The 21,464-nt window shown below is 34.7% G+C and overlaps 1 long non-coding RNA gene across 2 annotated transcripts; it reads right to left on the bottom strand.

Annotated features, from left to right (window-relative positions):
- Positions 1-1,976: 1,976 nt before the first annotated feature.
- Positions 1,977-12,464, bottom strand: LOC140867123 (uncharacterized). 2 transcript variants are annotated; one of them, XR_012145048.1, is made up of 3 exons: positions 12,329-12,464; positions 10,794-10,876; positions 1,977-2,110 (listed from the first exon to the last, which is right to left on the bottom strand). It is a non-coding gene; the product is annotated as an uncharacterized lncRNA (long non-coding RNA). The 2 variants fall into 2 exon arrangements; XR_012145049.1 differs by lacking the exon at positions 1,977-2,110 and adding an exon at positions 10,373-10,488.
- Between the last annotated feature and the right edge of the window lie 9,000 nt (positions 12,465-21,464).

Here is a 21,464-nt window from a genome sequence, read left to right as displayed (position 1 = left end):
AGTGGACTGACGACGAATGCAAGTATAGCTTTGGATTCCTAAAATTATTTGGGAGTATGCAATAGCTTAGTTAAGACTTTTAGAGGTTAATGAATTATGAATGAGTACTTGCATTGTAGAGCTGATGATAGGCTTGGAGCCTAGAGTGGGACTGCTGTTTGTTGGAAGAGTTCCAAGCAAAACAGCACTGCGGATTCAACCACTGAGGCAGAATATATTGCTGCATCAGATGCTGCAAAGGAAGCTGTTTGGATTAGGAATTTCGTCCAAGAGTTGGGCGTTATTCCTAATGGAGTTGATCCAGTCCCGGTGTACTGCGACAACACTGGTGCCATTGCTCAGGCAAAAGAACCAAGGTCTCATCAGAAATCCAAACATGTACTGAGAAAATACCACATCATCCGGGAGATTGTGGAAAGAGGAGAGGTCTTGTTAGACAGAGTCGCCTCTGCAGATAATGTTGCTGATCCATTAACTAAGCCTTTACCAGGACCATTATTCGAAAAGCATCGAGAATCAATGGGTTTGAAGAATATGGGTAGTTGGCTCTAGTGCAAGTGGGAGATTTTTAGATTAGGTGTCCGTCGAGCCAATGTGTTGGCCGATGGTCCTTGAGAGAACTCTTGTATTACAATCTTTATTTTAATAATATTTGACATTATTTAATTTGGCAAATATTTATCTGTATACCCATGCAAGCTGCATAGATAAACCATTGAATATACAAATAGTAGAAAGAATATGAAATGGTCATGTGATGACTATCATGAAACTCATATTTGGAATACTGTATATTCTAAACTGTTCCTAGTCGATTCAGCCGCCATAAAGAAGGATAAAAGCCGCTCGAGCTTGAGACTAGTATTTGCGATGTGAGTACCATGTTTCATTGGTAGGAGACATGGAGATGTCCAAGCATGCAAATAGGTGCTTCTTGTAGAGTGAACTGAACAACCCTCCCTAAAGGATTTTCCAAGTGGTTCTCACTTATCGAGTGGAGAAGTCCTAGTTTATGGTTGTACACCATTAGTCCTTATGACCCGGGACAACATGGAGACTCTATATGCTAGTGATTCACTTTGACTTGTTTACCGACTCAACTGGTGTCATCACACTAGTAGAATTTTCGCTTTTTACTTCGGCTATTAACTGAAGTAGTAGATAGATAACTACCGAAGTAGATGCACGTGAAGTAATAGGGTACTATTTTACTTCGCTTAAAAACCTAAGTCTTAGGCATGAATTTACCGAAGTCTTTGGTCGGTTCACGGAGTCAAAACCAGTTCATGATTGGACCGGTTCCGAAGTAAAAGGATGCCTTTTACTTCATCATTTTCATTATGTGATGAAGTAATATAATATCTATGACTTCGATATTTACATTGACTGACGAAGTAAATGCATGTATTTTACTTCGGCAGTTTCATTAAGTGACGAAGTAATAGAATATATATGATTTCGGTATTTAGGATGACTGAGGCAGTAAAAGCAGTTCTTTTACTTCGGAATTTTCATTAGGGGACGAAGTAAATGCATGTATTTTACTTCCGCAGTTTCATTAAGCGACGAAGTAATAGAACATATATGACTTCGGTATTTACATTGAGTGATGCAGTAAATGATCTATTTAACTTCAAATGCTATGTAACTTGGCGAAGTAGAAGCATGCCCTTTACTTCAGCAATTTCATTAACTAAAGTAATAAAGTACATATGGCTTCAGTTTTTACATTGGTTTGATGAAGTAAAAATATATGTACCATTAAATCAAAAAAAAAAAATATATATATATATATATATATATATATAGTTCTGAAACGTAAAATGTACTCAATAGATTGATAAATTATCCATCCAAAAACTACAAACATCCGTAAATCCACAAGTACATCTATCAATCAAAAATTATGCATCCACGAGTATTTCTTCAAAAGTAAAAGTGTTATAACAAGTAGTATATCCAATAATACATGAAAACAAAACACATATTTTTCCCAACGTGCATGACCAATTTAGGAACCTACATAGGAGTAGACGAATTTGCTCCATTCACTTCTAATTTCGTCAAATTGAGCTTGACCAAAATATTGGTTCTTGATGGATCCTGAATACTGAAATGTAAAAAAATAAAATAGATCAGATTAAAATTCAAGATCGAGGATACATATTTGCTGGTTCACAAGGGTAACAACAACATACGCGGGTACTGATCAAAGATCGTCATTGCAATAACTGATTAAATTAAAACATTACAAAATTGAAAACACAATCTATCAAGGATACATATATATATGTTCCACAAATAAGTCCAACAGCTAACTAGCTAAAGAAAACACTGACACCCAATTGATGTTAACAATGCAGTGAACCATAGCTTGTCTACCAAAATCAAATGTTAGTTCACTAGGAACGTCCATTACTGCAAAAAGCTAAAGAGACCATGGAGCAGTCGCACGAAATACCATTGACCCCAACGAAACTAAAACATTAATCACCAATCATCATAGAGCATTCGCAAAAGTGAGACCATGGAGCAGTCGCACGAAATACCATTGACCCCAACCAAACTAAAACATTAATCACCAATCATCATAGAGAATTCGCAAGTAATCTCAGACAGTTTTGATTCCAAAAATTATCAGCATGAAAGAATGCCCTTGTTCGTACGAGAAAATATGATATAAACCAGCGACTCAGCGAGCAAGTACAATATGTCAATATCTCTAACAAAAATTTGATTAAGAAATAATTATAAAGCACTCTCACCCTTAACAGTGCCAAGACAAAAAGTTTGGAAAGAAGGATGCCAAAAATGCCAACTTCAAAACAGAAGCCTCTACCAAAAATGTCAACTTCTGATTCATTTCTGAGCAACTAAGCAGCAAAGAAGGATGGAAACAGATTTTCACATAAACCAAATCATAAAATGAAAAGGAAACTCACCATCTTCTCCAACTGTAGATTTTCAGATTCAACAATATCTTTCATGTACTTCATCACACAAAATCCGCATTCAACAGAACTACTTTGTTTTATATTACCCTACATGAAATAAAAAAATATTGCAACAATCACAATCCAAACAATAAGTTTTGAACACAAAAAAACTGAAATAGGTAAGAACAAATGAGTAAAGCTCTCAAATATAATATAACACTAAAACACCATCCCTAGTCCCTATAGTACAATACTGTAACACCGTCAAAATATTGCAACAATCACATTCATGTCTTCATATGTAAGCATAACACATACCGTCAATTGTTTAAAAACTGGCCCTCTAGGAATACCTCTCGAGGCATTGTACATCTTCACCCCACTACATTTGAAAAAGTCAAAAGTTATTTTTTTTCATATGTATAAGTGAATTGATTCGTCAACATAATCTACTACCTACTTTGTCACTATCTTTTTCCATGCTTCGTCTCGGCATCTATTAGTAGTAGAGTCCAACAAATAGATCATATTTTTATCTTCATTGACGATAGTCAAGATCCAATGATACCTGCCAAAATGAAAAAAAAAATATGACATTGACTAGTATACAGTATGAATTTTTAATTAAGTAAAATCATACCCAGTGTTGTATGGGATGAGGCATATGCTGTCTCTACACACTGCTTCCAACTGGTTAGCAATATGTTGAGATAAGCGACTGCCATCGCTGTCAATTGGGCATGTAGGTATGTGTCCAGGATCCACAAATGAAATACTATCAGCCCGTTCTGCTTCCTTCAAATATTTGTACAGGTGACTACAATCAAGATTACAAACTTCGGTGAGAAATCTATCCAATAGTGGACAAGTTCCAAATAAAATATTAAATATGCAAACATTGTAAGTTAAACACAACATACCCCATATAAACCAAAATATGTCTGGAACCTATCTCTTTCATCTCCATAAATGGTATGATATCTTGTCTCAGCAACCGTACGCCTTGAGCACGTCCAAACATAGCATCATCAAACTTCACGTAGATGCTGTCAATTTCATCCATCAACCTAACAACATACGAGTATATAAACTTGCATGCCATGGGTAATGTTTTTTCAACGTCCTTGAACTTCTCACGCTGGCCAGCAACATCCAAAATAGAAAATGGTTGATTTCTCTCCTTCTACAGATCAGCAAACAACTTTTGTATGTCATGGCCAAGGCATGCGCTTAAAAGAAATCATAATGCACAAGCAAAAAAGAAGATGAAAGTGAACAAAATCTTCAACTCGAAATACCTATGCCCATAAAACCGGACACTATCCATATTAATGAACAGATGACAAAGGCAATAAAATCATTTGATCTACACATGTAGAGTGCAAGTGTATTATTCAAGAGAATATTACTTATAAAACCAATAAATATACAAATCAAGACAAAGACAATAAAATTATCTACTCTCCCAATTTTCATAATTAAAAATCAGTATACTTGGTCACAATACCTTTGTCTTTGGAAAAATTACTAACTCTTTAGGCCAGCCAACAATGGCTCCAATTGCATCACTGACGATTGTTGGTCCAGACTTAATTGGGATTGGAAGCTTTGCTGCTTCATCTAACACAACATCAACAGACACCTTGAAGTTCTCTTCTCCAAGTGGAACATTGTGAATCATGACATTTGGGCCCCCATCTGATATTATTGTGCCATACGCCACCACATTTTCATGTTTTTTGATGGCAAGGTGGCATTTTTTACCCTTTAAGAAAAATAAATTATTATATATACATATGTAAATGTGATAAAAAAATCAAATTTACCGTGAAACATAAGAATATTGAACCTTCATTTCAGGAGGGCCGCATTCATAAAAATCTTCCAATTCCTTTGACATCTTTGGGTCCAGATCCTTCAATTGCTTTTGCTTTGGGCACTGAATTTCTGAGGAATTGTTTGATACTACAATCTCAGAAGTTCGATCATTGATGATTTGAAAAACACTAGCAAGTTGAGCCTTCAATTTCTCCAATTCAGCCTTCAAAGTTTTAGTTTCCTCCAATTGTTCATTGAAGTTTCCGACCGTAGTTTTCGGGACTGATTCCCTCTTTTTTCTTGGAGTCTTAAAAAAAACTTGAGGTTTTACAAATCCTCCCACACCTCGAACCCTTCCATGGTGTTCCTGGCTTCCTAAGGCAGTGGTTAACACATCATTCATTCTAGAAACCTTGAACTCTCCTTTCGCCTTCTTCTCCAATAAGTCATCCTACAGATAGAGACATAACAAATCAATCCAAAAAATTTATATATCTAGGAAATATAGTGATTGATAAAACTAAACATTTACAATTTTTCCAGTGAATTCTGATGTCTCCGGACTCGTAATATTTCCAGATTTGTCTTCACGAAGAACCGATCTATCAACTTCTTCTTCTTCAGCAATTATGTTTTTTTCCCTCTAAAATTCAAAAATTATCATCTTACGAACATGAAGTACTTTCTAAAAATGAAAAAAATAGAATGATGCATAGCTTACCAGTTCAGACTCCAAGCCGATGTAACCCTTTCGAGACATTCTGTGGTGATATCTACAGTGCATGGTTCGTTGTTTTTGCTTCTCGTGAGTAACCTACATCATTTTGTTCTTTAGTTTAAGTATGAAAATTAATAATTCTTAAAAGAAACATGAAAATTCTCATCAAAGTACCTCCCATGATGGATCTAGTCTCGCATCCACAAATTCCTTCCAATCTGCTATTGGGAGTTGATACTGACTTGGTGGAGAAATCAACTTTTCAGGATTATCTCTGTTGGGCCAAACAAATCTACTAGTCAATTTGTTTTTGAAATCTTGCCATTTTTGAGCTGCTGAACTCATCACAGTAGACTGACTTTGTGGCGCTAGTTCGAAGACATTCTGCAATAGAAAATATTGGTTTTATTTCATATGATATATCCCATTAGGTGAAACTATACAATAAAATAAAAAATGTTCATAAAAAAGTTAATTAAGGTTGAAACAATTTAAAGTTATATTATTTTCCAGAATTGGTTAGCTGGATCTAATCATAAAAAACATGTTACTCTACCATTATTTTAGGTATAAAGAAGTTCCAGAAATAATCATTCAGCCACTGAAATAATATTCTACATAAGACTAAAAAAGATGCTACATTTGTCAATGGTAAATGATAAAGTAGATGCATACACATATAATGCCTAAGATTACAGCAAGAATTGTATAATGCCTAAGATTACAGTAAGAATTTTATGACGCATAACTTTCAAAGTGTAGGAATGACTGAGTATAATGAATGGATGCCATTAATTTTCATATTTGCCTTAAGTTATCTGATTAAATTGTTCTTAACAAAATGAGAAATAACAGAGGAAAAAAGGTAAGGAGAAAAAGAAGAGTTCTGGTCCAATTATAAAAGGCAAACAACTAAAGTCAGCGTATGGATAATCAATCAAGATTTAAATCTTGTACTCACCGAGATCTCTTCCCACACATTTTGTTTAATGTTTTCTGGAACATCAGGCCACGACTTTATATTGATTGGCACCATGGATCTAGCAATGGATCCAATGTATGATTGTAGTGCCCTCCCATTTGCATTGTATGTTGGCCGCCCCATATCATCATAATCGATCTTCGCTTTTTTTTCCCCATCTTGCAGCTGCACTTACTTTAGCCATCAATGTAGGACCTCGCTTCTTTTGAACATTTACATGATGCTCTTCTCCATCAGTAAGTCCAAGTTCCTCTTCATCTCCATGACTATCATCAACATGTTCTTCTTGAAGCTCTTCCACTGCAACTTTTTTTTTCTGTTTTCTTTGCATCATTATATATGTTTAACACTGCATAAATTTTTTGGAAACCAACGTTAAATAATAATGATAACATAAATATGGCATAAATAATAACAAGAAGTCAAAAGACACAAATAATAACAATAAGACAAAATAAATAAATAATAACAATAATAATAATAATAATAATACTAATAAAAGTTCATAACATATATTTTTAAAGCCCATAAAGTGTTTTTGCTTATCCATAACAAAACATGACATAAAGTATTAAACATCATTTTTTCTTGTTCGTTTCCCAGACACCCTCGTTATCCGCTCTAAAGTATCTTTCATGAACAGGTATATCATGAGTATCAACATCGTCAATTGGTCGAGAATCAGGAATACAGTTCCAACCATAGTCCTCCCCCTCATAACACCTATTTGGCACTGGGAGCACAATTGAACATCCCTTTTTTGATGGGTCATCAATATAAAAAACTTGATTCACTTGACTTGCAAGGACAAATTCATCATTCTGGTGCCCTCTTTTGTTCATGTTGACCAAAGTGAAGCCACAATCATCATTGTTTATTACTCCTTTATCATTCGCGACCCAAGCGCACTTGAAAAGAGGAACTTGAAATTGATGATAGTCTAATTCCCATATTTCTTCAATTATTCCATAGAAAGACACATCAGCAATCAAGGGATTTTTATCTTTGGCACTACAGACAAGCATGGTGCTGGCAACTAGAGAAACCCCACTGTTTTGACAAACTCTCTCATCATCCCGCTCCTTTGTTTGGTATAAGTTGCCATTTATCACGTAACTACCGTACTTAATGACTTGCGCACGTGGTCCATGAGCTAGCCATGTCAATGTCGATGTCGTTCCACCATTGCAGCTGTCTATTTCAGCAGCCACCTAACATGTATTCAATTTTAAAAAAATAATTATAATACTAAATACAACATGCTCACCGCAAATACTTTAATAAATATTTTTGCATTCAACTAACCTTTGCACGAAACCAGTCAATAAACTTCTTATTGTGAGCATCTTGTATCCATCTTTCATATTTCTCTTTTTTCGGAAACATGGACTTCAGAAAGGTTTTATGTTCGCTATGGAAATATTTATGTATAATATTTTTTAGACAATAGATTTTGACAGAAGTGCAGAATAATTTATTAACGAGTTGAACTTACATTATGTAGGGAGATACTTCTTTCGTATTTTCCAGAACAGTCAAATGTGCTTGTTGCATATCACTTAATGGCACTACAATTGGTGTTTTGCATGCTAAGAATCCAGGAACATTGGATTTGGGGTCTCGGTTTGATTGAGGGATGCCAACAGGATCAAGTCCGTCGAGGTATTCAGAACAAAACTCAATTGCTTCTTCCGCTGAATATCTCTTAACAATGCAACCTTCAGGATGTTTTCGACTGCCAACATAATTCTTAAACACCTTCATGCATCTTTCGAATGGATACATCCACCGAAAGCAGACAGGTCCACATAATCGAACTTCTCGAACAAGGTGGACTGTTAAGTGCAGCATAATGTCGAAGAAAGATGGGGGAAAATACTGCTCCAATAAGCAGAGCGTAACAACCAAGTCAGATTGCAGCTTATCTAACTTGGATACATCTATAACCTTGCAACAAATATCTTTGAAGAAAAAACATAATCTTATGATGGCATATCTAACATGTTTTGGCAACGCATCACGAATGAGAATTGGTAGAAGATGTTGCATTAGAACATGACAATCATGGGATTTCAAGCCAGTCAACTTCAGCTCAGGCAAGCTCACAAGATTCTTCGTGTTCGATGAGTAACCTTCTGGAACTTTTATATCCATTAACGATTGGCACACTTGTAACTTCTCTTTTTTTGTAAATGAGCATGCAGCAGGAGGAATATATGTTCTTTTTTCTCCGAATTTAGGTGCCAATTCAGGCCTAACTCCCATTTGAAGCATGTCCAACCTAGCTGCCAGATTGTCCTTAGATTTTCCTTTAACATTCATCAAAGTATTAATGAGGGATTCAAAGACATTTTTATCTATGTGCATCATATCGAGACAATGCCTAACATGAAGGTGTTTCCAATAAGGAAGATTGAAAAAAATTGACTTTTTCTTCCAACATTTTCTGAAATCTGTTGCCCCTAAATATTTTTCTTCTTTACTGTCTTTCACATTACTCTCCTTTGCATTATTTCTCTTTTTACATTTCACACTGATCTTCTTTCCAAACTCACATCTTATGTCCGCAAGCTTGTCAAACAAGGCAACCCCAGATAATGGTGTAGATTTTTCTCCATGTTCTTCCATGCCATTGAATTCCTTTGTTTGCCTTCGATAGGGATGAAACATTGGTAGGAAACGTCTATGACCAACAAATGACATTTTCTTTCCATTTACCAAATGTTTTGCACAAGTATCTTCTCCGCATACTGGACATGCATAATAACCATGTGTAGTGCAGCCACTAAGGTTACCATAGGCAGGAAAGTCATTAATGGTCCATAATAAAACTGCTTTAAGGGTGAAAAACTGTCTTCGATAAGCATCATAAACGCCATCAACTCCTTCCCACAATTGTTTCAAATCTTCAACTAGCACCTTGAGGTAGACATCTATATCGTTTCCTGGTTGTTTAGGCCCTGAAATGAGCATAGATAGCATGATGAATTTCCTCTTCATACACATGCTTGGAGGAAGATTATAGGTGGTCAACATGATTGGCCAGCAGCTATACCGACTACTAAGATTGCTATGAGGATTAATGCCATCAGCTGCAAGTGCTAGGCAAAGATTTCTTGGTTCACTTTCAAAGTCGGGCCACATATGATCCACCAACCTCCAAGATGGGGAATCAGATGGATGACGTAACTGACCAGCAACTCTTGTGGTTTCTACATGCCAAGTTAAATTTTTTGATGTCTCTAAAGATTTGAACATGCGCTTAAATCTTGGTATGGGAGGGAAATACCACATCACGTTGGCAAGAATACCTTTCTTCTCAATGTTCTTCTTGTTTAACTTCCAACGCGACAAGCCACATTTAGGCCAAGCTACACAGTCTTTATATTGTTTCCTATAAAGAATGCAATCATTGGAACATGCATGGATCTTTTCATGACTCAACGACAAACAACTCAACGTCTTTTTTGCATCGTACGTTGAGGATGGTAGATTGTGATTATCTGGCAGCATATCCCCAAAATCAGTTAGTAGATCTGAAAATAGAGCATCACTCATCCCATGCCTTGCTTTGGTATTGTATAGTTTCACAAGTGCACTCAACTTTGTATAACGTTTACATCCATTGTACAAAGGTTTCTCTGCTTCCTCTAAAAATTTCATAAACGCTTCTAGATTTTCTGTATAATTATCATATGCTGCCTCACACATATTAGCGGTTTCAAAGTCGTCATGATTATCACCAATTGGCTCCTGGTTGGTGCTTAAATTTACTCTATCATTTTCAGCAGACTCGCCATGCCAAATCCAATTCATATAATTCTGACTAAAACCATGGCAATAAAGATGCTCTCGAATGGACGTAATCGATCCCTTTTTCAGATTTTTACATTTGCAACAAGGACAATGCATTAAATTCGAGTCAATATGAGGATTTCGTATACAACCGTTAATGAACTGTTCCACACCCTTCTCATATTGTTTCGACCTTCTATCAGAGTGAATCCAAGATTTATCCATAATTAACAACTTACCTTAAAAAAAAATTCAATAACGATCAGTTATAATAAAATTTTTTAATTACACGACAATCATGAATGATTTCCACTTCAAACACTAGTTACTACGACTCTCCAATCATTTAAGTCGCTACATAAAAAAGTAGCAAATAATATATACAAATTATGTTTTTTACAGGCATAAGAAACGAAATTCCTGACGCGAACAATGAATCATCATATAATCAAAATATTAAAAGCACACGGAGAAAATATGCGATCAGGTTTAATTTCAAAGCACATTAAAACTCCACCGAAACAGAACAAATACTGAAAAATACCTGTTGTTGTTGCGGCAGTGAAGTTTGCTGCTTATACAAGTTTTGTAGTCTTTTAACTTCTCTCTTAAGCACTTAGTGCTCCACTGCAGAAAATTCCAGAAAGTAAAAATCAGATTCCATCAAAGAACTTGTCGAATGAGTAGTGCAAGAATCCATGTTCAGATTTGTTAGATTTAGGTGCGAGCGAGTAGAGCTAGGATGCTACTTTCAAGTTCAGCTATATATATTGTATACCAGCTAAATTTATTTCAACAAATTTGCAAAGATTTCTAGCAACTGAAAGGGTTTTCTTGTTTTCTAGGTACATTGATGTGAAACTGTAAAATAATAGAATTTTCAAGTTCAGTTACTTTAATTATGTTTTTTTCAAGCTACAGTACCAACAAATTCAATAAAATTTTATGAAACTGTGAAATAAACTAATTTTGTACATTTTTATTGACACAGTAGGTTACATAATACACAACTTTATAAACCCATAAATACATACTAATTTTACATTTTATGAAACAGATCTTATAATTGACTTAATCGATTAAAAATAATTACTTTTTTAATCAATAGTATTATTTTTAACCACATATATGCATCTGACCCATCGGTCACAAGACAAATAACCATGAAAAAAATATTGTTAAGTTAAACTTGTAAGTTTTAATTTCATATAACATAGTCAACATAAATAACTCTAATAAAATCCAAAATAATTTTATAATACCTATACACATGATTACTATTTAATCTGGTTAATTTTACTCGTTAGTGTGCATGCAATATGTCTTCTCTTTTATCAATTAGTTTGTGGGATTAAAATAAATATTTTATAATTACTTAAATTTAATCGTTACTATAAAAAATTGGCTTGTTTTAATTTGTGCTTTCTGCCCTGCCCTTTTTCTATCACAATGATAATTAATTTTAATATTGATTTATGGGACAAATATTGAGATCGAGTGAAAAAAAAAGAGGCTAAAATGTAGAAGAAATCAATTCATCAAACTTAATCCAGAATTTAATAAATTGGAGGACCAAATACTTTCATAATAGCCCTAATTATTTAAAATAACAGGCCAGATTTGAGAGGCTAACTTTTTTTTAAAAAAAATTCAGAACAATACCTTCATAATAGCCTTAACTATTTAAATAACAGGCCAGAATAGAGAGGCTAACTTTTTTTTTTTAAAAAAAATTTCAGAACTTTACAAAGCCGGAGTAGCAGGCAACATTGTTGCTTACGTATTATTTGTCGGTGCCGAATTAGCTTGGTTGCTGCTTGACAGACCAAATATCCCAACAAGAAGAATATTTAAAACTCAAATCAACAGAGAAACCCACACGTTTAAAAAAAAAAAAAGGAAACATTGGCATATATTTGTAATTTTCTGGATCGAAAAACAAGTAAAACGCAAAGAAAAAAGGAAAACCTGAGTTTATGTTCAAAAAAAGGGCATCTCGTATTCATGTAAAAAAAATAAAGAAAACATCTTTCAAAACATGTAAACCCTAAATTGAAACCAAAATAGAGAGATTCAGACCTTTTGCTTTCGAAATAGGGCGTTGGCGTCGGTTCCCGACGGTGGTTGATGGTGGGCGGCTGAAGAAGAAAAGGATCGCCGAGCAGGGTTTCTTTTCCCGCAATGAAGAAGAAAGGGGATCGTGTTTTGTGATGTATATTTTACCAAGTATTGAAAAAGTTAGAAAGAAAAGTCATTGAGTCAATATTTAATCCGGTTCATCCTTTTACTTCATCAATTATAATTAAAAATTTTAATTTTTTAATTTTTACTTCATCAATTATAATATGATGAAGTAAAATACTATCCAAAATTATTAGTGAAGCCCGGGTTTTTTAAGTACCAAAGTAGAAGGTGCGTTTTTACTTCGTCCGTATTATTAGCGAAGTTGATTGTCACATTTTACTTCGTAATTATTAATTGGCGAAGTAAAAAATGGCGAAGTAAAAAGCGATAATTCTACTAGTGTCAGGTGGCAATGTTGGGTGTTGTGACGAAACATATAGGAGTCGATGCATTGTAGTCGGGGATTCACCACATACCTACGGGTATGGATATCCTATGTGATCTCATGCATACGTAGCTTGAAATCTCTTATCAGAGTAGGTGGTAATTAAGAAAGTGGTTTCTTGAATTACACCTTCGATGACATATATTTATCGATTCAATGACAACTCTCGATAAACCAATGGTTGTCGAATCGATCGGGATATATGAGTTGAAGGGACCTTACTGTACGCTAACCATAATTGATTGGTTCTTGCAGACACTATCATTTGATACCTAGGGAGTCACGTAAGCGATGCTGCTAGACGTTTAACATGACTGGTTGGGTACTATCAGACTTGAGTTTTCTGACATTCTTATTATCAATGAGTTGATCAATAAGAATGGAGCTATATGGGGTATGCTCACATAAGGTACTTGTTGATTCTGAATCACATGGAGATGTGAACCCACTGCTAGTTGTATCAGTGAACCATTGAGGGTCACACTAGTACTAGCTTTCTAGATCTCGTTGAGATTAAAATTAGTTCAATGTGTTGAATAACTTATAAAAGAGTTTATAAGTAAAATAAATTAGAAGTTTGACTTCTAAATTGAAGAATGAATGGAAAATTAACTTTTAATTTGTGAATGTGTTCCAAGATTAAAAGTTGACTTAAAATAATTAGTTTGTGAAAATGTTGATTTTCTAAACCATTATTTTGAACTTAATTAATTAATTCAAGTGTTGAATTAATTTTACACTAGTAGTCTTTGTAATGTACAAATAATTAAATTAATTCAAGTGTTGAATTATTAAACACTATTGAGTCTTATAGAACTCAAATTAATATAGTGTTGAATAATTATATACTAGTGGACTTGAATGAGTTCAATTTATATTTAATTAATAATTTAAACTTAATTGGAATTAAGTTTAATGTTTAATTAAATAAGTTCAAAAACATGTATATATATTTTTTCGAAATATATATATATTCATGTTATATATATGTGTGATGGAATTTGAAGGGTTGTAAGATTGGATGCAATTTTTCATGCAAGTCTTGTACTTTTCCATGTATGGTTTAATTGTATCCATTAATCCTTGACCATTAATATATTATTATGAATAATATATACACATATTCCATTCCAAATGGTGAGAAGTGGCTGAACACTTTGAATAAAATTCTCCAAGTTTTCTTTCAATTTTTTTGAGGAAGAATAAAAAGGAAAATCTCAATGCAAAATTCTCTAAATATTCTAGTGCATATTTAGAGCGGATCTAGATCGTCTAGTCGTGGACCTAATTCGAAGGCTTGAAGTGTTGAATCTATTTTGAGTAAGGTGTGCTCTTGGAAGCTTGTAGATAGTACCTACCACTTCAAGAGCCTGGTTGTTTATCAACTTGGTTGGAGCCATAAATCAATATTTGAGATTGATAGGTTAAACTTCTAAACACCCTATGATTGTTTGATTTTGAATGCTACACAAGTGATCGGATATCTTTTGTTAAAAATTTTAATATTTCCGCTGCGTTTCCGGTCACGAGTTAACCAATCACCTTCAGTTCTTCTCGATTGCGCAGAAGCGTGACTTGATTCACAGAAGCGCATGGTTTCTTTTCTTCCTCTCCCGTAGAAGCTTGGTCTTGGCACATAAGCTTTCCTTCTCTTTTCCCCATCTAATGATCTTGCAACAAATAAACTTTGTCTTCACGCAGATGCTCTCAAATTCACGCATAGGTGCATCAAATCACGCAGAAGCGCATCAAATCCAACAGCTTGCTCTTGTTTCTCGCGTAGATGATTTCTGCAGCGCGCGATATTTTTCAAAAAAATCATATCTGACAATTTAACGGTCGGATCAGGCTGAAATTTTGACAGCAACTCTAAAACATCCTAAAATTCATTATGAATGGTAGATCTGATTTTGTTGTATCAAACATTCCCAGTAATTTTCTGAAGTTGTTGCTCCGTATTTCATCATTCCGCTTCTTCTCGATACCTTTTCTCCAAACCTTGTATCTCACAAAAACAACGACAAATACACATAATATCCACTCGATAAATCACAAAATCCACGTAAAATCATATATAAATTAAGTGCATAAATTTCACTTATCAAATCCCCCAAACTTATACTTTTGCTAGTCCCGAGCAAAACAATAATATGTAATATAATCGGCCTCCGATTTTTTTTTTCCAAGATTCAATCCACCTGTAGGCTAATTTTCTCAAAAGTTCTCGTGTGTGTGTGATTCGCCAATCTTGTCTATCATCCTCTCTTTCGATACACTAATGCAATAATTTTGTTTCATAGATTCATCAATTCCGCTCCCTAGTTTCAAAACATTCTCCACCAAGTTCAACTTCTACTCACTAAGATCAAAAGGACTTTTCAAGTTATATCACATATTTTTCAAAAAGCTGGATTTTGCACCAGGGTTTTATTTTATTTTTCCCTAATAATTACCCGCATATTTAGCTATAACTAAAGATAGGATTCGGATTTCATTCCCCTCATCTATAGCCTGGATGGAGCATCAACCTCATTTTATCCGAAAACTTAGCCATGGATTGGTGATTAGGATTTCAATCCCTTTCCAGGCGCAGATGAAGTTGTAAATTTTTTTTTTATCTCCCTTTGTTGCTTTTGCAAATTTTTAGATACTCATTAAAATTTCCTAAATCATTTCTAAGCTCGTATTAGTCTATCTCGGTTTCAAGTATAAATCACCAAAGTTAAGAATCGAATCATCCAATCCACTCACAAAATCTCAAAGCTTCTTTAATCACTAGGGTTTAAACAATCAAGGCATAGTTCATATGGATGAGAACTCAAGATTAAATATAGCTAACATTGACCTTTCAGCACAAAAAATTATTTTCATCATAGACCAACACAATTACACATCATGCCTTTAACTCAAACTAACTCATCAAAAAATTTCAAAATTTCAAACACCCCTAAAACTTAAAATGTGCATTGTCCTCAATGTACAATAAGCAAATGAAATAGTAGAGGAATGCACGTACCTGGGACAACAACCATCACTAGTCGTCATTCTTTTTTTGTCATTTTTAGCACATTGGGGTATAGTAGGGGTAACACCACCAAAATTCATCTCCACACATCCTATAAAGAAAATGACAAGGGACAAAAATTTAAGAAGTAAATACATAAAAATAAAATAAACAAAATAAATAAATAATACTAAAAACTCTTGGATTGCCTCCCAAGCAGCGCTTAGTTTATAGTCCTCAGCCCGACTACGTCTGCACTTTCAAAACTTTAAGATCTGTGAATAAACTGCAGACATAGATAAAACAAAATAAATTCATCGAAAAAAATGAAAATAATAAATATACAAAAAAATTATAATTCTAAATCAAAATCAAGATCACTTGGTAACAGTATTAGTGCACAATAAATTGAATCAATCCCCGGTAACGACGCCAAAAACTTGTTGCGTAATTTTGTGCCCGCAAGTGCACGGTGTCAAGTTTTAATATTTAGTGAGTAGAGTATCGTTCTCACGAGGGTAGCAATTTATATTCACACTAAATACTGTAATTAAAATAATCTCAACTTTGTTTAAAAAATCAGATTTTAAAATTAAATAAACTAAAATAAAATAAAGGATCAAAAATTTCAAGGACGACTTTGGGGTAAACGATCTGAGACGGGTTTTAGATACAAAATATCACTCGATTTTTATTCATGCAAATCATATCAATTGATTATATCATCTATTCCAATTTATAGGTCAAAAACCTTTAATTGTTATTTATTAACTCTCCCGAAGGGCGAGTAAATGTTATTATTCTAATGCTAATTTTGATATCCCTATCAAAAATCAAACAACAAAATAATTTAATCAAGTTCTACGGTTCTCTTTCAATGACCTCAAAGAAATTTGTAAGCCTCCCGAACTCTAAAAAAATCCTAGGTTGTGTTTTTCTTTAATCCTATTCAAAATCTCCTCTCCCGAGTGCGAGATTTCAAATAAATTTAGCATTCAATCTATGACCAGTTAATTGAAAGGCAATCAAATGACAAATACACAAATAAATTGTTAAGAACAAATAATATTAGGCAAAACAACATTAAAAACATGAAAATCAAATCAAGATCCGTCAATCTCTAGAAGCAACCAATAAGTTTATAATTAAATAATTAAACACAGAAATATTCAAAAATCTCATAATAAATCAAGGCAGATAATAAAAATCACAGATTAGAGTTGATTCTCCGTCCCCAGATAAATTTCCTCTTTCTTGTGATTCGATTATCCCTTGTCGTTCGCTCCCACGTCTCAAATCCATGTCCCTAGCCTATGTGAATGCGTAGTTGTTTGTGGTTCTTTTGTTTGGGTGCCGCTTCTTCTGCTCTCAATTCTCTCCAAAGTGTGCGGATCCTTGTGCGGCTTCTCTCCTTTCTGATCTTCTAATTTTTTTTATATGTTGCTTGAGAAGCCCAAGATCAAGCCCAGGAAAATCACGTCTCCAAAATTTCCAAAACTCTGTTTTTTTTCCCATGTTTATCAGTACACGCATATGCGTGATTTTCCCACAAAAGCGCTTACTTTGTTCTTCTCGATTGCGGAGAAGCGTGACTTGATGCGCAGAAGCGCATGGCTTCTTTTCTTCCTCTCTCGTAGAAGCTTGGTCTTGGCACAGAAGCTTTCCTTCTCTTTTCCCCATCTACTAATCTTGCAACGCAGAAGCTTGGTCTTCACGCAGATAATCTCAAATTCAGCTTGCTCCTGTTTCTCGCGTAGATGATTTCTGCAGCGCGCGATATTTTTCAAAAAATCTTATCTCACAATTTAACCGTCGGATCGGGCTGAAATTTTGACAGCAGCTTTAAAACATACTAAAATTAATTATGAATGGTAGATCGGATTTTGATGTATAAAAAATTCCTAGTAATTTTCTGAAGTTGCTGCTCCGTATTTTGTCATTCCGGTTCTTCTCGATACTTTTTCTGCAATCCTTGTATCTCACAAAAACAACAACAAATACACATAATATCCACTCGATAGATCACAAAAGCCAAGTAAAATCATATATAAATTAAGTGCATAAATTTCACTTATCAATGGCATCAAATTAATACTGGCCCCTAAATCACATAAAGCGCTGTTAATATGAGAACCACCAATAAAACAATGAATAGTAAAACTCCCTGGATCCTTCAACTTTTGTGACATCTTATTTTGGAGCACGACACTGCATTCTTCAGTCAAGTTCACAACCTCGTTCTCTTGCAACCTTCTCTTCTTAGACATCACTTCCTTAATAAATTTTGCATAGTTTGGCATTTTCTTCAAAGCATCAGCCAAGGGGATGTTGATGTGTATCTTCTTGAAAATCTCCAAAAATTTTGTGAACTGCTCATCCAATATCTTTTTCTTGAACCTCTATGGGTATGGAATCTGTGGCTTATACATCGGTTTCGGCAGAAGCTCCTTTATTTGACGCGCAGCTACGCCTTTCATCCAAGCATAGCAGGATGCACAGATTCAAGGCGCAACTGCGCTGCTCATTAAGCGCAATTGCGCGTACCCCTTTCTTCTCAACTGCGCCCTTCATGCGCATATGCGCATCTTCATCCTTTTCCAATAGCATTAGTGCTGCTACATCGTTCCATAATCGCAAAACTCCTTTAATGTCCATTTTTCCTACAAATAAAATCCGGAGAGTGAAATACAAAGCATGAAATAAAACATAAATAAAACACATAAAACACACACGAGACAATATGAATGCATGCCAAATAAACCTAAAAATAACACAAAATAATGCATACAAAATGCACTTTATTAACTCCCTCATACTTAAACCTTGCTCGCCCTCGAGCAAGACATATGAAAAACAAACGCAAAACACAAAACGAAGGTAAGGATGATTATATGGGAAAGAAATAGCCTCAGCGAAGTTCAAACGCAAACCAAAATCACAAACGCCCTCACCTCTTCATGATACGCCTTTGGTTTAGCGTGAATGTGTGTGTGTGTGAACTGTCATTCCAGTTTCATGAAACTAAGAAAAAATACGTTTTAAGACTGCTTAGCGACCTATGACATATCAGCGCAAGTTTCACTCTCAAGTGTCCATTTATTCCAATGATCTCTTAACAAAACACACCTCCCTTTAGATAATTTACACACCGTCGGATTTTGAACCCGACTTTCTTAAGCCCCAATAATTACCCGCAAACTTAGCTATAACTGTGATAGGATTCGAATTTCAATCCCCTCTTCTATAGCCCGGATGGAGCATCAACCCAATTGCATCCGCAGACTTAGCCTTGGACGTGATAATTAGGATTTCAATTCTTCGTCCATGACCCGGATGGAGTTGAGTTTTACAAAACTAAAAAAAATTTATCAATTTTTTTTTCAAAAGTTTTGGTGTGCCCAAGATCATAAGTGCAAAGTTAGAGACTCGTCAAAATTCACAAAACACAGTTAATCTCCACAAAACACTTTTTGTCGTGCAATGATCAAACAGATAGGAACTTCATCAAATCTTCGCTACAATTCACTGGTCTAACATGAGTGCTTAAAAATATTCACGGTTCAACCTATGGTTTCTCATGTCAAGCCAAGGGCAAAAACAAAAAAAATTTCACAAAAATCATAACTTCATATCATCATTGGCTCCCATTTATCATCCTACTCAACACACATGAAAACAACTATGAAAAACATACAAACGAGACACAATAAAACACGACACAAACTATATGCTAACAAACTAAACGATTATGAATGCAAACAAACAGCACACAATGAAATAAATTAGTCTACCCCCACACTTATCCAAAGAATTGTCCTCAATGCTTTAGAAACAATTTACAAGATGCAGAAACGAACAAACACATGCAAGAAGGCCCAACACAAGAGAAAAATAAAACAACACTCCCTTGGTCAAAGCATCCTCTTATTCCTCGACAACATCCGATGTACGACATCAACAGTGTAACGTCCCAAATTTATCTTAATTTATTTTATTTAAGATAATCGTAGATTATAGAATTCGAGGATCGATTTGATTTTGATCAGGGACTATTTTGCAATTTTCGGAAATTTCAGGGACTAAATGCAAAATTGGAGTTTTATATATTATCTTGGATTGAATGGTTTGACTTAGTCTCATTTCCCCTTGTCCTTCATCCTCTCCACGCCTCCTTCTCCATTGTAGAGCACCAAATGATTCTTCAAGCTTTTGATTCTCCAGTTTTGTTCAATCCGTTTAGTAGAAATTAAATCTGAAGGCATATTCACGATCACGATCACGCTCGCAAGAGCTTTATTTTATCGTAAGTATTTATCCGATCAGTTATACTTTATTTTTCGGATATTGTTAGAATCGAACGAGTTTCAAATATGATGTTCTTGAACTATTTCTTATCGTTTATTCTCAGTCGGATCGGAAAAAGAACGTCGTTCGGAATTGTTATGATTTTTTTTATGATTTTATAAAATGATGCTTAGAGATATGATGGATTTGAGATGTTTTGATGATATTGAAGTTGTTATGAGTTGAATTAGATATTTTACTGCTGTCTGCGTTTTCAGTTGATCGATTTTTAGTCGTTATGCCGCTATTTTGAGTTTGGGATTTTTGATCGATTGTATTGTTGAAACGTATTTGAATTGAGTCGTTGAATGATATTGATTTGTTTACATCTCCGTACAGATTGATTTGAAGGCCGATAACTTAGAATTAAAGAGTTTGAATTTCGAGAGGTTGAAGGCGGTATAGTATTGTACTTCTTGACTATTTGATTTGAATTCGAATAGCTTTTGAATCGAATTATCTTTTGATTTTTCAGGAATGGAACTTTCGATCGAAGAGAGGTATAAGACGACATTGGATGGAATATGACGATTAACTCGAATCCGGATTGATTCGAGTGTCCTAGAGAAACCACAAACTTGCATGTCTATGTGAATTAATTGAATTATACGATTGAATGTTTTAGTTTTCATATGCATTCATATTGAGTTGAACGATTCGTTTCGTTTGAATTAGACGATCTAAGGATTATAGTCGAGTGGCACTGGTAGGCGATTTACTATAGTGGACGATCAACTCTCTATTGGATTCTGAAGGATTGAAGTATACATCGTCCACCTCGAAAGGGGAAGTTGGTGTGATTGTTGTGATATTTCATCCTCGGGATCCCAACCAAATAATCGAGGAACCGATTTACCTTTTGATTATTCGGATTGATAGTCTAGACTTTTGAAGTCATGCATTCATCTACTCTATTCATCTACTCTCATTTTGAATATCTGGAAGTTGATGTATTTCATTTTGAGATGCCTTTTTGATATAACATGTTTGTCGCTTTTTACTGGGATTTATTCTCTCCGGTTATTCGGCTGTTGTATTGTCTTTGTATGTGTGCTAGGAAACAGGTGGGGTAGGACCGAGTCAGAGATCGCATGGATTGTTGGGATGTGAAGATAGAGTGAGGACTTGGTAACTTGTTTTGAGTTGTATTGTATAACTAGAATCTTGCATGTACTACTGGATCGAATGGATGTTCAACTCTAGAATTTTAGGGGTTGGATCTTGTTGTTTGGAGTTATTTATTTATGTTTGATGGATGTTGTTTTGAATGGATTTGAGTTGGAGATTGGGTTTTTGAG

This window comes from Henckelia pumila, chromosome 4 (genome assembly GCF_033568475.1).
Source record: "Henckelia pumila isolate YLH828 chromosome 4, ASM3356847v2, whole genome shotgun sequence".
In the NCBI taxonomy this organism is placed as follows: domain Eukaryota; kingdom Viridiplantae; phylum Streptophyta; class Magnoliopsida; order Lamiales; family Gesneriaceae; genus Henckelia; species Henckelia pumila.
This window is presented reverse-complemented; position numbering and strand designations above follow the sequence as displayed.